Consider the following 16483-nt stretch of genomic DNA (forward strand, 5'->3'; position numbering starts at 1 on the left):
GAAAAATATTGCTCATTCAATATTCAAGCTGAAGGCAGATGCTTCTGCCCCCTGCTTGTATCTCTGATAGTTTTCTGTTTGCACAGCTATGCCGATTCATAAGCAAACAAGAGTATCCACACAAATAAGGGAATCTCTCCAAATGTCAGTGTGAACTTGAAACCTTCCTCATTTGACTTTTCCATGAACAGAGACTAAATGGGGGTTGCAAATACCTTTGAATCTAATTCACCGGTTTTAATCATAGAAATGTTTGTCAATATTTGGCCAGTTCTTCCCAGACACTAACAGGCACTACAATCATTGTTGGTACTGTGATAAGCAGATGGTAATTTTCCTAGTCTGCAGTATAATTAGAAATGGCACACATTTGTGAGAAGGGGGAGTCGTTAGCCCTTGTGTAGAGGAACAAAGAAAAAGAATGAAAGTGAAACACATATCCGCAAAACAACTAAGTATGTTTGTTACTTGAACCTGGGTCTGCAAAGTTTGACATAGTTGACACTCCCACATCACCACACAGACCCACGTCCAAGGAGCACAGTGGAGATTAGGCACCACAGGAAGTGCTACCCAAAGGGTCCAGTGTGACAACACCCTGAGGCCTTCCGATTGGCCCATGGCCACAATTTAACACTGCAGTGTACAACCACACAGACTTTTAGCCTGCTGCAACTCCAGGCCCACCCTCGCTTTCTGATCTCCAGTTTCTGACCCAAGCTTGACTTTGACCCTGACCCCGACCCCAGCCTGGTAACTACCTCTGTTCTCCACCTCTGGCCTGACTCTTGCCTATCGATCCCAGCCCTAGCAATTCCTCTGATCCCTGGTTGCTGACTACTGCCTTGTGGTGGTCCTTGACAAGTGGATACCAACCCAGCCAACACAGCTAGGCCAGATTGCCTACACCCCAGTCCCTTACAACAAAAGAGCCAAATGCTGACTTCTACTGCAACTCACCCTCTTTTCTGTAGTTTGTTTGCTTGGACAGGTGAGAATACTGTTCATTTGAGTGCTTTTCACAGGTTTCACTGGAATTCCTATCTCAGCATCCCGTTGGGAACACTTACTCCAGGATGTCTGAAAGAATGAGCATCTGTGATGAACTCTCAGTGTGACCTCAGCTCATTCTCCTTAGCCGTACCTGGTACAAAGACACTGTACTTGTTATCTCAGAAGAATAAATCCCAACAGCCAGTTCATTTTCTGAGATTGCTAGCTTGAAGCTACTGTCACTCATTGCTGAGCTCAGTGGTGTCTCATCCTCCTTTTATTTTCTCTGCTTGCTTCACATACACCCTTCATTCCCTTCCCACAGGTCCTGAAACAATACACTTCACAGTCTATGATGTCTATTCTAGAGACAAGAGACACTAGAAGATGACATGGAAATTACGGGGTGTACAAAAACCTTCAATTTTAAACAAACAGTATAAAATACACAATTTTACCAGGTGAGATAGTTCATTAACTGGCATTAAAGGTAATAGAATCTATCCATTTTTGCCAAAACTTTTACAAAATACAGTAGTTTTGCAAAAAACCAAAAACATTAGCCTGACATTTGAGGACTTTGCACTACAAAGAACTCTCAAATCACTGAATTTCTCCTATGTTGCTTCTTTAGAACCACCCTGAGAACAATGAGAAATCCTGAGAATTTTATTCATACTTTTCACATGTTCATCTCGTTAGTGGCCACAAAAATGTTAATACCTTACTTTTATCTTAATGAGCCTATATGATGGATGGATTTGCTTGTCACAGAGTTTCTGGCTATTTAAGTGCTATTACACATTTTTTGTCCATACAGAATGGGCTTCCTGTTCAGAGATACGCCAATGCTCTAGAAAGAGTTCGAAAAGGAACTAAAAAGGAGAGTGCAGTAGTAGGAGTTTAGCTTGAGGATCTGTCCAGGTGAATAAGCTTTCCAGTACCCAACAACAATTGGTCACCTAACAGTGACAGGTTTCAGAGTAGCAGTCTGTATTTGCAAAAAGAAAAGGAGTACTTATGGCACCTTAGAGACTAATAAATAAATTTGTTAGTCTCTAAGGTGCCACAAGGACTCCTTTTCTTTTCACCTAATAGTGTGATCTTAGTAAAAAATTGCAACAGTTGGAATGGAAGACCTTGGGATCCTTAGCAGTGGTTGACTTGAGAGAGTTACCTGATTGGAGGTTTGTCTATCAATATTGACACATGGTCTCAAACCAGGGAATTTCTTGTGTGCATGTATTCAGATTTTATCATACCGAAACTGTTACTTTTTTTTGTCCCTGAGGCTTTTAATTACCCCCTTCTCTTTCACACACCCTTTCCCCATGATTATTTAATTCCATTCTCTCTCTTGTATTAGGAAGAAGTTGAGCCTGATTAGGGACTCCCCACTTCACTATTACATTTCTGAAGCTTTTATTAATAATGGGAAAGGTAATGAAGGAGGTAGAACACTATAGATGGCATCTAAGGGGATAATTCTTTTCACCTTGCTGTGTGATAAAACTTTAATAGCTTTAATGGGATGATTATTCTTTTTTTCTCATCAACTTCTTTCTTTTCATATTCTTCAGGGAATTAGATTTTCTTGAGGACTTCATTACCCCCCGAGGCACAGTGTATTTTTCAGAAAGCTATTAGAAAGAATAGTATGGACTAAGGCTGCCTTCAGGGGTCCATCAGTGGAAACTGCTACAGGAATTATACGCACCAGGTACTGGTGGACTTCGTTTCACCATTTTTCAGGACTAATTTGGCAGTTTGCACTCTTCTGATACAATTAACATTTGATGTGCTATTGATGTTAATGTCCGTATCGCTTTGCTTTCGCAGGGGCTGATTTATATTCTTTGCTCTGATAAAGGGAACCTGTATTACTATTACTGGACACGGGGTTGAACCGGAGCTGGGAAGTTTGGATGCAGAAGAAAAAGTCTCAGGAGCCTACTCTGACCACAGAGAGGAATGGATCCTCCTCCTGCTTTAAACTTTTCTTTTAAAATCAAAACTGAGTTTTTACTTTAGTGGAGCTCCCCTTTTTAGATATATACACAAACACCAAGTGTCTTCACATTTCCAGTGCTCTAAACAGTGAAGAAGAACTTAGCCCAAACTGGAACTTAAGATTTGAAACTGTGCCCCTGCCCCCACCCACAAACTTTGGGAAAATTCAGATTTGGATCTGAGCCGTGCTGTTTGGGCCCTTCTCAAGCCACAATGATTTCCCCAGTATTTTTAGTGCAGAGGGCAACATACATGTTGATCTTCCCTGTCCCATGTGGAGAGACCTCCAGCTTCACAGCCTCATCTCCTTTCCCCTCCTTTCTCTGTAGAATTGGGGACCTAGTGCTGGGAATAATGCTTCAAACATTTTTGTCCCTGCTCTGTGCCTGGAGATGTTTTATAAGCGGGGCTCAGTGGGCAAATCCAAACTCAAATTCCTCCCAGCAGCCTAGCACCATGGGTTCTGGTCCCAGGGCATGGGGCTTTTCTAACCTTGCAGAAATATATGATATTTTACCACATATGATCACGCCGCCAACCTTATCAAACTCAGTGTTATGTTTACATCTGCTGAACCTGAACTCCCAGATGTTTCAGGTCTGGTCTAGGATAGCAGAATGCGGTCAGCAGGGGAAAAGTGGCTTCATCGTTGTGTAGTTATGTAATACGAAGAACGAAGCTTCATTTAGCAAGCAATACATTATTTAAATCATACTTTTCCCAAGGAACATTTTTAAAGAAGTCTTTGTATTGCGAAAAATCCTCCAGCACTTTAATTGCTTTCTGAAAGTCAGTCTAACAAAGGGAGGCATTGTTGGAATCAAGGTCTATGTGATATGTCACTGACAGTTCATCATTAAATGCATATCTTATTGGGTTTGAAAGATCGAGGGGATACTGACTGGGGAATGATTAAATGAAAAACCCAAAGTGAATATACAAAAAAATACATCAGAACACCCACGTTCAGCCAAGATAGCAAATAGCAGCAAACATCCTCCCGTTAAACAGGAGGAAAGCATGTATTCAATGACCATGCAGACAGATGTAGACAGACAAGGATATTTTAGGACTGAGCCATAGAAGTTTGCAGTGAGCAGGTTTGCCTTCGCATGCTGTCTTCACATGCAGTGGAATGACAGCTTAACGGACACATGGGACAGCTCAAGGGAATACAACCATACAGAGGTTTATAAAACAGATTAAAGCTATGTCTATGCCAGCTGCACGTTACACATTTCCACCAGCGAGGAAAAAAATGTGAGTGTACTCAAACTCAGAACTCAACTTGTCAGCTTCAAGTGGCTCATTTCTCAATAAGTGGGGGGAAAGGCTTGGAGAAGTTCTGGTTCTGATTTAGATAAACAGGTCTGGTAAAATGTACTGTGATTTATGTAGCTGTTTCCCTGTTATGGTGTTTATCATTATTTATGCTTCCTGTAGGCTCCCTGTGCTAAATGCTATATATGCAGTCCATCTCCCAAAGAGCTCACAATCTATTTAGATAGACAGGCAAAAGGTGGGAGAAAAATCAGCATTCTTACCCCCATTTTACTGATGAAGAACTGGGGCAGAGAGAGTTTATTAAATGTCTGGTGCAAGTGTAACCCACACACGTTCTGGGTGTGGTGTTCTGTCCCATCTTGTGGCACTGAGACCACTTAGAGACAGAGAGATTTATGAGTCTGCTCTATAGCCTTAGCTAAGAGCCATATGGCTTTTGATTCATGCATTTAGCTCCAGAGGTCCCTGCTTCGATCCCGCCTGCTGATGGCTAGGGTCTGTTGGTGTTACACAAGGTCAAACAAAGTCTGTCACAGGTGGAGGAATTGAACCTGCATCTCCTGAAGGCAAGGCCAGTACCTCAACCACATGATCAGCCTTTGTCCGCATTCTGCACTTCTACATTTCTAGGAATGTGCTTCCCAGAGAGGCAGAGGCCATTATATTAAATCGTGCTGATGCAGCCTGGCAGAGATCTGACATACTGTGCTGTCTGTCGCGAAGACTACTCTTTTTTTTCTTGTGTTGATTTCTGTTAAACTAAACTAAAAATCAGTGATAGTGGGATCATATGGTGCTTGTTTGTGTGTGGAGAAATATAACATAAGGCTTCTGGAATAAAAGCTATGGGGGGGGGGAAGTACAAGATGTCTAATTGTTGTATTTGGCCACATACTGCATAAGTGAAAATGGTGTTTAGCTGATTCTGAATTATCACCCAATTGGTGACTAGAGGAACAACTGATGATCACATGTGCTGCATTTGATTAGTTATTGTATCAGAATATTAGTAACTATATCATTACAAAAGGTCAGTTAACCTCATAACCATACAAAGCCAATTATATTCTCTGCTCCTTGTAGTCTTTAAACTACGATTTGAGGACTTCAATAGCACAGATATAGGTGTGAGGTTTTTTTTTTTTTTTTTTTTTTTGTAGGAGTGGTGGGTGAAATTCTGTGGCCTGCGCTGTGCAGGAGGTGAGACTAGATGATCATAATGGTCCCTTCTGACCTAAATATCTCTGAATCTATGTAACAAAATAAACTTCCCAACAACACCATTATGCTTCAAGAGAAAGTGTGTCTTTTTTTAGGTTTCCAAATTGTCCTCAAACAGATTGTAAAACTCTCAGAATTACTCACCATTTGAAGTTATTTGCAAATTCCTGCAGCGAATTATTCAAGAGTATCAGATTAGCTGAGTGGTGAATTTTACAGTCAAATGTACCACTTGCAGATTGCAGTGTGCTTTAAACTACAGATGGTGAGAAGGAGATATAGGTCAAGTGAGCATTCCACTAGCCTGCAGCTTCTTTGTTTACTCCTGTGTAATAATATGGTCTGATAGTGGGACAGGAGCAAAGGAGTGGGCCATTCCATTGCACCTAATGAATGCAGATCCTCCTTCCAACCCATGTTATGACACTCCCAGAACTCCTCGGGGGAAAGAAGAAAAAAAGGGATTGAGTCAGCTGTATTAGAGGCGCCATGGGGAGGGGATGGCACCTCTTCCTAACTGTTTGGCTCCAAAGAAGAGTTTGAAAAGTATTGAGCCAAATCTCAATATAAACATTTTGGCTGGAATTTGGCTGAACTGATGAATTAAAGACAGGAAAATCCATAACATTTGTGGGCCATGGAGGCTATGTCTAGATATCAACTTTGCAGCTGTCCCCTGTCTCTGGAATTGAGTACCCCTGAACTTTTTAGGGAGCTTGAAATCTGGATCCAAATAGTGCAGTTTTTGACCCAGCTCTAATAGAAGCAAAAATGTGGTTAAACATCAGAACAACAGGGTCCTTGGATCTATCTACCTAGGCAATTAAACAACCCACATCACATGTGAACACCTCCCACTTATGGATTTCTCCTCACAATACTCCCTCAAAGGCAGGGAAGTATGGTTATCCCCATTTATGTTTTTAAAAAAACAGGGAACTGAAGCACAGAGAGACTAAGTGATTTACAAGGTCACACACAGTGGCTCGAAGAACAGAGTTGAGAGCTGAACTTAGCTTTCCAGAGAGGCAGTCAAGTGCTGTAACCACAAGACCATTCCTTCACCCTGGATGGGAATAAAATTATTTCCCTTGTGTATATGTTTGTTTAAGAATCACCCGTGTGACTCTGAGGTGTCAGTGAGGTTGCTATGGTAACTTTTCATTCTTTATTGAATATCACTGTAAAATGCTGCACATAATCACTACACAAATGAGAGGATTTTGGAACGGTGTTAACTGCCATGTTCTCATTTTTGCATATTTTAATCTATGAGTTGGATTCATGGCTTGAGCTGTAACATACACAATAATTATATAACGCTCATACAGCTGGGGGTAAAACTCAGGGTCTTCAGCACTAAACACACAAATAGCCACAGTGTTTGAACTTGGGTACCTAAGGTTAGGCACTCAGTGTTATGGTCACAGAATACAAACAGAAAAGTTAGATTAAAAAACCAAACAAGCAATGCTCTTTGTGGAAGAGTATTCGGCAATGTAACAGTGCTTTCTGAGTGTGGTCATGAACCTGATGGCTCCTTTTACTGATCAAGAGCTCAACCTGGCTAGACATCAACTGTAGCCTAACAAGGCTCCTGAGTTTGTCTCTTGCTGTGGGACAATCAGCAAAAGCTCGCTACTTCAGTTTTTGAATTGTTGAACCCAGAATTGCAGCATCCCAAAAGTCTGGTGCAGAGCAAAGATCACAGCTGTTCCCAAGCCAGAAAAAACACTGACAGACCTGACGAGCTACTGACCGATTTCCCTGCTATGTGTTATCTATAAAATGATGGACAGAATAATCCTAATGCAGATTAAGGAGGTATCTGATCCTCAACTGCCTCATGCTTAGGGTGGATTCAGGAATGGATGATGCACTCAAGATCAGGTACTTTGACTCAAGACATAGAAAATGCATTTGAATCAGAAAAGAAAGATCTGACTGCAGCCTAAAACTCTGTGTGGCATATTCGACTGACTGCCAGTTAGGCTGCTGCAAGTTAGGCTGCTAATGTGGTTCATTCAAAAAATGATTAGCAACCAAAGCTTCATCCTGAAATTGGGGAGAATATCAGTAACCCTAAATGTCCCTGCAATGGCGTTCCATAAGGGTCAGTTTTGGCTCCCCTTTTACTCAATATCTACATATATGACCTTTCTGAAATGCAGACTGAGAATTATGTCTATGCTGATGACATCTGTATTGCTGACGTTGGAAATTACTTCCATAGGAATCGAGGAGAATCTCAACCAAGACATGGATGCTTTGACCCCTTACTCCCACCAATGGAGACTAATTCTCAAGGAAACAAGACAGTGGCAACTATTTTCCATCTAATCAATCATCTTGCCAATCAATCCATCTCAAGCCATGTCCAAGGATGGCTATTGCCATTCCATCCAGTTGTCACATGCCTGGGAGAAAAACTGGTCTCTCATACCAGCCTCACCAAAAACACTTGAAAATGGATTTCTTCCTGGGCTGCCTTGATATGAAAGTACCAGAAGTCTCCCAGGGAGCAGACCCTTCGGGTCCTTTGCACATCTGTATTGGCTCTGGTGTTTGCTCCAGCTGAATACTGCTCTGCGGTCTGGGGGCACAGCCACCACACTCAATTTGTCAACACTTAGCTGAATTCGCCCACTCCTATTATTAGTGGCTGCTTCAATTATACACCAACTCCAGTCTGTATGTGCTTGTGTGCATCACTCCACCAGACCTCCAACAAGCTGCCATTACTGTTAAGTCTGCCTAGAGAGCTGTGATAGATGAAACCAACGTATTTTATCTGATGCCCCATTCTCAGACAGGAAACAACATGCAGTGCCAACTAGAAGGTCTCTTTGTATCCAGGGCAGGAATGCAACCCCTGAGGACCAACTTGTGACACTGCAGCTGATCTCTTGATACTCTTTTGCTATGGCAGCTCATACGCTCTTGGACAAGAATGCTACTGGCCTTTACCATGCCTGAATGATCAGTGCCTCCACTGAATGCTTCGTCCTTACAGAGTGGAAGCAACAGTGGTAAAGAGAGTCAAACAGACTAAGTAAATTCAGGAGACCATCGCTGCAGTTGCATTTTTGTCCAATTGATTGTAAATCCTGGAGCAGGCTCCAAAGGCTAATCTCTGGTTCCTCTGGATTTACCACAACTATGCACTGGCTTGGCCTGGCTTCACCCCACACTGTGACTCTGGGGCAGCATTGCAGACAATAACGCATGGGGTGGAAGAGTGGAGGGTGGTTTACAACATTCAACATCTAGCCTCCATTGATACAGAGGCCATCCTCTGGTCAACGAACCTGCTCATTGAGCTCTGACATCTTGGTAGGAGAGAGAGAGAATGAGTAAGACAGATGCACTATCCATCACTGATTGGACAGTGAGCTGATAACACTAGGTTAGTGTTAATGCAGCACAGAGACAAAGATTTAAAGGGGATGAAAAGACTAATGCACAACTGGCCTGAACTTTTGAGAATTGAACAAATCCACCTACTTCAACAACTTATTCTTGTAAAGAGAAGACCTGACTAGAATAGCTCCTTTTTTCTGTGTATATATACTATTAGATACCATAAATCTATATACACTAACCTCCATACATCTTCCCCGTGCAGCCCCACTGTGCCCAATGAGGTGGCAAAGAATTTAATCTATTTAAAATAAATAAATGGTAAGAGTTTGATTTGGCCTTTGTGTTCACTAAATGGAGTACATTACAACATGTGGAGACAGGAAGAAAACAAGGGAGCCAAATTCAGCTCTGTGTAAGTTGGCACAATTCCACTTACTTCAATGGAATTGCACGTGTTTATATTAGGTTTGGGTTTGGCCCAAGGGCAGAAAAGGAAGAAGTCATTTAGAGAGTGAAGATAGAAAAGCCTGGATTTTGGCTTCAGGACAGAGCACCCTAAAAGTGATCAACAGAACTATACGCAGTGTGGTCCAGTGGAAGGGCAGAGAACTAGAAGTCAAGATATCTGGGCTCTGGTGCTAGCTAGCCCTCTGACTCACTGCGAGATCATGGGTAAGTCACTCCACCTCTCTGAGCCTCAGTTTCCTATTCTGTACTATGGGGATAACAATACTGTCCTCTTTTGTAAAACACTTGGAGACTGAGAGATGAAATTGAAAAGCACTAAATATTTAGGGTCAGGAAGGGATTTCATCCTCCCCCAGAGCACATTGGCCAGGAGATTTGGGCTCAGATGGATGATAACCTGCATAACCTTCTTCTTCATAACCTATTTTGCAATAGTGGGGCTTAGCCTTTTCTCTTGTCTACTGTGTTTCTGTGTTGCAGGTAATGTTTGAGAACCCTTAGTTAATTGGACAAACCTCTTTTGTGTCTTTAGCTGGGGGAGCAGAGGGGCAGCTGTCACATCATCTGCCTGACAGGTCTTCAAACACTGTGAATAAGAAACTGATCATACCTCAAATGGTTGTTTTTGTGAAGTAGCCCACATTACAACTGGCAGCTGCCAGCAGTGCACTTGCTGGTTAAAAAACATTACATCATTCCTCATTAATGCAACAGTGGAATTAATTTTTGCCTCAAGTCTTGTCCTACAATAACTCTCTAACTGGCAGCACTGCCACCTTCATAAAACCTTGGTTATACTGTTAAAAATAGACACTAGATGGGAATCATAACCTTCAAATGTTTTCTAGAGCTGACACTCATGTAGTGCAGGTAAGCAAGGATTAATAGAATTCCACCCTAATTAATTCCTGTTGACACATGTAGGGGTTGATCCTGCAAGGCACCGAGCGCTCTCATGCCACGAATCACATAAATAACTCTCATTCACGCAAAAAAAGACCCATTGGTTCTCATGGGATTACTTGTGTGAAAGGGTTTACGGGATCAGGCCCCTTAATACCGACAGGTATCTGGTTCTCTCAGAAATATCATTTTCAAGTTCCCACTATTAATTTAGACCCAATGACATTAAGATTTTAATTTACATTGGTGCCTTTTGTTTATTTGACATTTTCCAATAGAAGAGCAAAAACCATTCTGTGGTTGGTAGTAGAAAGAGCTAAGAACATAAGAATGGCCATACTGGGTCAGACCAAAGGTCCATCTAGCCCGGTATCCTGTTTTCCAACAGTGGCCAGTGCCAGGTGGACCAGAGAGAATGAACAGAACCGGTAATTATCAAGTGATCCATCCCCTGTCGCCCATTTCCAGCTTCTGGTTCCACAGGAACCCAAACAAAGCCAAAGAAGGGAGCTGGGATAAACCCAAATAAAATGAAATATCTATATTTTTCTTGGACTTGGCTCATAACAGCTAATTCTAATAACAGATAATTTTTCTGAATAATAAATAATCACTCCAATTCTCATCTCACATTAGCTTTAGACATGTACAACTCCAATGATTTCAACGGAATTGCACCTGATTTACACTGAGTTTTATGAAATAAGAACAAGGCCCAGTGACTTGGACTTTTATATTTTGCTGGCTTACACAGGGCACAATCCCTCAGAATGTACACAGGCAAAACATCTCTACTTTAGAGGAGATTTTTGCCTGATTGAGGTCCTAACCCTGTAGCCATTGGGACTTGTGGAAAGCGATCATCTCTTGAGATTAGGCCCTGAGTAACAGTGGTAGGATAGGAAATAAAGAAGGAAAATTAAACTGTTTTCAGAACATGCTGTTCCTGGGAAATTCATCTTATTTCCAATTACCCAGACTATTTTCAAATCTCAGTGTGTGCCATTGAATCTAGGTTGTTTTGAAGATAGTGTCTAATTATTTCTATATGTTTGGACTTTTACTTTTGGCTTTTCATTATAGCATGTCAGAAAAACTGTTGCATAGAATGTGAATACTTTAAAATTCAGAATCCCAGAACTACATTTCTATTGAATAGACTAGAAAAAGATTATATATTTAAATATTTTAATACGTTTTTATCCAGTGAAGCTGTCTGGTCCTTTAAATAAAGGAGATTAATTACAAATTTTAAATTAAGTTCATGATCCCATTTTTCCACCCCCCCCATCAGGCTCTAAAAAGTAATTGCCATTATGTCACCATGTAGTGGGATAGATGTTCCATATGCTGACTACAAGAGTTTTCAGACCAATACTATGCCAGTAAAGGCCATTCTTTGACAATTCATAGATTCCAAGGCTGAAGGGGGCAGTGTAGTCATCTGGTCTGAATTCCTGCAAAACACAGGCCCAGGACTTCCCTGAAGTAATGCCTGTTTAAACTAGAGCAGATCTTTTAGAAAAACATCCAACCTTGATTTCAAAATTTCCAGTGATGGAGAATCCACCACAACCCTTGGTAAATTGTTCCAATGGTTAATTATCCTCACTGTGAAAGATTTGCAACTTATTTCTAGATTGAATTTGTGCAGCTCTAGCTTTTAGCTACTGGAAGAACAAAGCAGGATTATTCCAAAATATACTCTCTCCCCCCCATATATTCTGAAGTCTTTTCCTTCTAATTAATTGCAAAAGTATTTTCTCACTCCTACTCATTTCCCTTTTCACCTAATGCAGCTTCCATTGTCAATAAGATGTCCCCGTGGTGGGAAGAAAAAAGTAGCTGGATGATTTAGACTTAATCCAGGGAAATTAGAAATGATGATGGTAGGTAAAAGGAAAATAAACTCTATATGATATCACTATTGACTGATCAAGGGCTATTCAGGTCCAAGTCTGCAAACCTTTGCACACATACATCACATTACATACAGGAGTAATCCTCTTTACTTCAAAGAGTCTGCTTGTATGAGCAAAATTACACACTAGCATAACTTTGCAAGAGCAAAATCCACGGTGGTACGTAGCTTTAAAGTTGCATTGGACTCTTACATAAGAACAGCCATTCTTGGTCAGACCAGTGGCGCATCTAGCTCAGTATCCTGTCTTCCAACAGAGACCAATATCACATGCTTCAGAGGAAATTAACAGAACGGGGCAATTATCAAGTGGTCCATCCTGTTGCCCACTTCCAGCATCTGGCAGTCAGAGGCTTAGGGATATTCAGAGCATTGGGTTACATCCCCAACCATCTTGGCTAATAGTCGTCGATGGCCCTATCATCTATGAATTTCTCTAATTCTTTTTGGAACCGAGTTAGAGTTTTAGCCTTCACAACATCCCCTGCCAATAAGTTCCACAGGTTGACTGTGCTTTGTGTGAAGAAGTACTTCCTTTTGTTTGTTTTAAACCTGTTGCCTATTAATTTCACTGGGTGATTCCTGGTTCTTGTGTTATAGGACACACATGCCCATGTCCTCTAGAGACATACACATCTACATAATTTTCCACAGAGGAGTTGTCATGTTGACCTCAGTGTTAAATGTAGCAGAGAACGGCATGGTGGTTAAGAGACAATGCAGAAGAGGGCCTTATGTTGGGAGGTACTAAGCACTATAAACTCCTACTGAAGCCACTCCCGCTGAATGAAACTTTGGACCAGATGCTCTCCTGCACCAAGATAATAAGTGCACTGGAAAATGGGACAAGGCCATCAGGAAGCCAATTAAGGTTCCCTGATTCTAAATTTTTTCCCCCTGGCCCTTGCCCTTGGCCTAGCTCCAGCCCTAATGTATCTTAGAGCAGACTAAGGGTTGCTCTAGATTATGACATGAGGCCATGGCCCCTATAAAGCCACATACCAGGGTGTAATTTAACTCTGCTCTGTTCTGTCCCCTCCTACTGCCTCCCTCCCATGACACACCTCCCAGACAAGCTGGGAGATGGAGTTGGTATAGGAACTGGGTCCTCTGGCTTTATGGCAGCTGACAATTTCCCGAGGGAATTATCTTCAGTGGCCTGCTGACATGCATAAAGTTAAATGTGTGTCAGCCTTTGCAGAATGAGAGCCTAAGACATTACATTTTACATTCTTTTGTCTTGGTCCTGCTATCCTTCCTCAGGCAAAGCTCCCACGGCTCCATGGGAGTTTTATCTGCCTAAGGGTGCAGGTTTAGGTTCTCTGTTTGGCTGTTTTGTTCATGTTTAGCAGTGTTAATTAAATGTATCTCTACTGGGTCAACTCTGCAACAATGAAACCTGGTCAAATGGACATTTCAAGAAAGACATTTAACAGAGACAGTAGCTCCAGAAAAGGAGCAAATGTTAAGATTAACAATTCTGTATGCATATAAATTACTGTAAGTCTGACTTTTGCTTAGCTCTCGCCTTGTTTATAAGTTAATTTGTAGTGAAGTTGTAATCTTTATCATAAGAAAGCTTATGAATAAGACTTTCAGTGTATATGCTAATATTTCATTCCATATTTCTTTTGGCTATGTGAAATAACTGAATGTATGGAACTTGGGCCTCGATGACTGACAACTCTGGCTTTTAATAGAGCTGCAGGGGAAAGAAAAGGTACTCTATTAGTCTACATCGGTGGTTTTCAACCTTTTTTCATTTGCAGACCCCTAAAAATTGTTAAATGGAAGTGCAGACCCCTTTGGAAATCTTAGACATAGGCTGCAGACCCCAGGTTCAAAAGCACTGGTCTAGATAAATAGCAAAGCAAACTACTAGAAGAACACAAAGGCATTTAAATGACACCTCTTATACTGTGCACACACCCTGGGAACACAATAGGAGGATCATTAGGGATGAAGACAAGCTTCAAGGCTATTGTGGAGTAAGACAGGGTCCATTTTTATTGGCTAAACAAATCTATTTGGATAATCTTCTCTTTTTCCAGCAAAATCATTGTGTTTATAGAGCGCTTCACCCACCAGAAAACAGGCAAACATTTAATATTAGTATGCAGGAAATAGCAGCAGCTCATGAAAGATTATGCATAAAAACTATAGGGAATGTGCCCTCAAGTAATGAAGAAAAACCTTCTTTGGGCCTGATCGATGAATGCAGGAGTTTACAAAGAGCTCAGTCATAAATGTTGCTGAGTTTATTTAATGAAAGAGCACTTCTCTGGGTCAGGCCCTCTTACCATTGTCTCTGAGCCTTTGAGCTGTTCCCTACTGGATTCACTCCACATCTACTTTTATAAGCATCACTCAGTCCTCATGTGTTTCCAGCAACTTCAGAGTCATGCATTCCCACGGGTGACTATGCAATTATTTTTATTGGCCAGAAGGAGGCGCTTCAAGTATCCTAAACGAAATAGCCACTTTCGGTGACCAAGTGAAAGTTAGTTCTTCTTCTCTGTAAGAAAAAGAAATACTATCCCCAATGCTTCCAGTGGTGATCGCACTTGCGTGCCCTTCATCCTCTTTATCCAAGAGGGAGGAATATTATTTGAAGTGTTCCTGCAGGTATTACATGTTTCATAGTCCCACACAGTAGCGTATGTTCGTTAAATTCAAAACCACTGTGTGTTTAAAAAAATGTGCCCTGCTATGGTGCTGTTTAATATACAAGATACAGCAGATGAGGCAGATAAACCTCTTTAAGCCAGGGAGTGTCCTCACTGTGGATCTCATATGGTGCTGAACACATCACTAGCCCTTAAATAATAAAACTAATCTCCCTTTCTTGTACTTTCTTAGGAACATGCCGGTATTTCAATGGAAAGCTGGAACTTGGAAGAAAGCTGCTGTAGTTTAGCGCTGCAGAGAAGCTTTGGCTGAGTGTAACCTCCAAGGTGCTTTAAAACATTCAGGAATTTGCAAAATTAAGGCAGGCGTTCCATCCGCAACTCCTGCAGTCACGTCTTTTTAAATCCCTTTATTGCATATTGAAGACAGAGCACGAGCCTTAACCACTCTGTCAGTTTGTGTCACAACAGTGCCATTTACTGAACATAGTGTTCAAGGCTTTAGGATTTGATTGGTAGTTCAGGCATAAGTCTCTCTGAGGGCCAGCACGCAGCAAAAGGGATGGTGTGAGAACTCTGTGAATGTTGGCAAGTTGGCAAGTTGTCCAGCAAGCCGTGTTTGCATTTTCAAGGGTAAGCAGGTCTCTCTGAGGAAGGATCATCATGTTTGTTATGTTTTCCCTTTGCTTGCAATTAGCTGGGAGGGGAACACAGATGTTTTGCAAAAGACCCATATCAAACTGAGAGCTCTCAAATCATTGGGATGGCTTTAATTAATTTTTGCACTAAATTAAATGACATCATTATATTGTAACACAGTGCTGGAGTTTCTGAACCTATTCAGCCAAAATCATCCCTGGTGGACATTCCCTATAGTCAATGAATTTAACTCAGTCCTTTGACCATGTTTGCTGAAGAATTTAGATACAATTTTGATGAGTCCTTAGACTGAAAAATGCTTGCCAGAACATATTTGTGAAAAGTCTGGTGCATTTCTCTGTGTTTATTTCTCTCTTGATTGGTTCCTAATTTATTCTTATTGATGTTAGTGGAAGTTAATGTGCTCTCCCAAGTCCTATATATTACACACACACACTCCATGCACACACCCCACATGCTCTATATATGAATATATATATAGTCATTCTGATATCTATCTATAAGATCCACATTAGCTGAATCTGATCTGCCTGGTCCGTGTGAATCAGAAAAAAGTTTGTTAATCCCACTGTAGACTAAGGGCCTGATTATGATCTCAGTGACACTGACAGAGGGAATTCCACTGAGGCCAATGGAGTTACACCAGCATAAACTCAGTGAGAGAGCAGAATCAGGACATGGCTGTGAGGCCTTGGTAAATCACACAGGGATAGTAGAACCTTTAATTCACCACTAGTGCAGCTCTCACAGTGATAGAAACCATGGAGGCTGTCGTGTAGTTAGGGCTCCGGCATTTTTACTACTGTACTGTGTAACCTTATTCAGAATTGTATTCAAAATGCCTATGTCCTGTCTACACTAAGCCTTGACCGTTGTGAGCCTCAATGGAAATGCATGGGTGTAGAATGAGAGGACCCAATTTTTGTAGTGTAGATGAAGCCTTAACGTGAAAGTCAGTCCCCTGTGGAAGGTTTATATTATGCCCTCCACATCACAGGGGCAACTCTTTAGCTCTCCATATAGGCTGGCACAC

The sequence above is a fragment of the Eretmochelys imbricata genome, chromosome 8 (genome assembly GCF_965152235.1).
Source record: "Eretmochelys imbricata isolate rEreImb1 chromosome 8, rEreImb1.hap1, whole genome shotgun sequence".
Taxonomy (NCBI): Eukaryota; Metazoa; Chordata; order Testudines; family Cheloniidae; genus Eretmochelys; species Eretmochelys imbricata.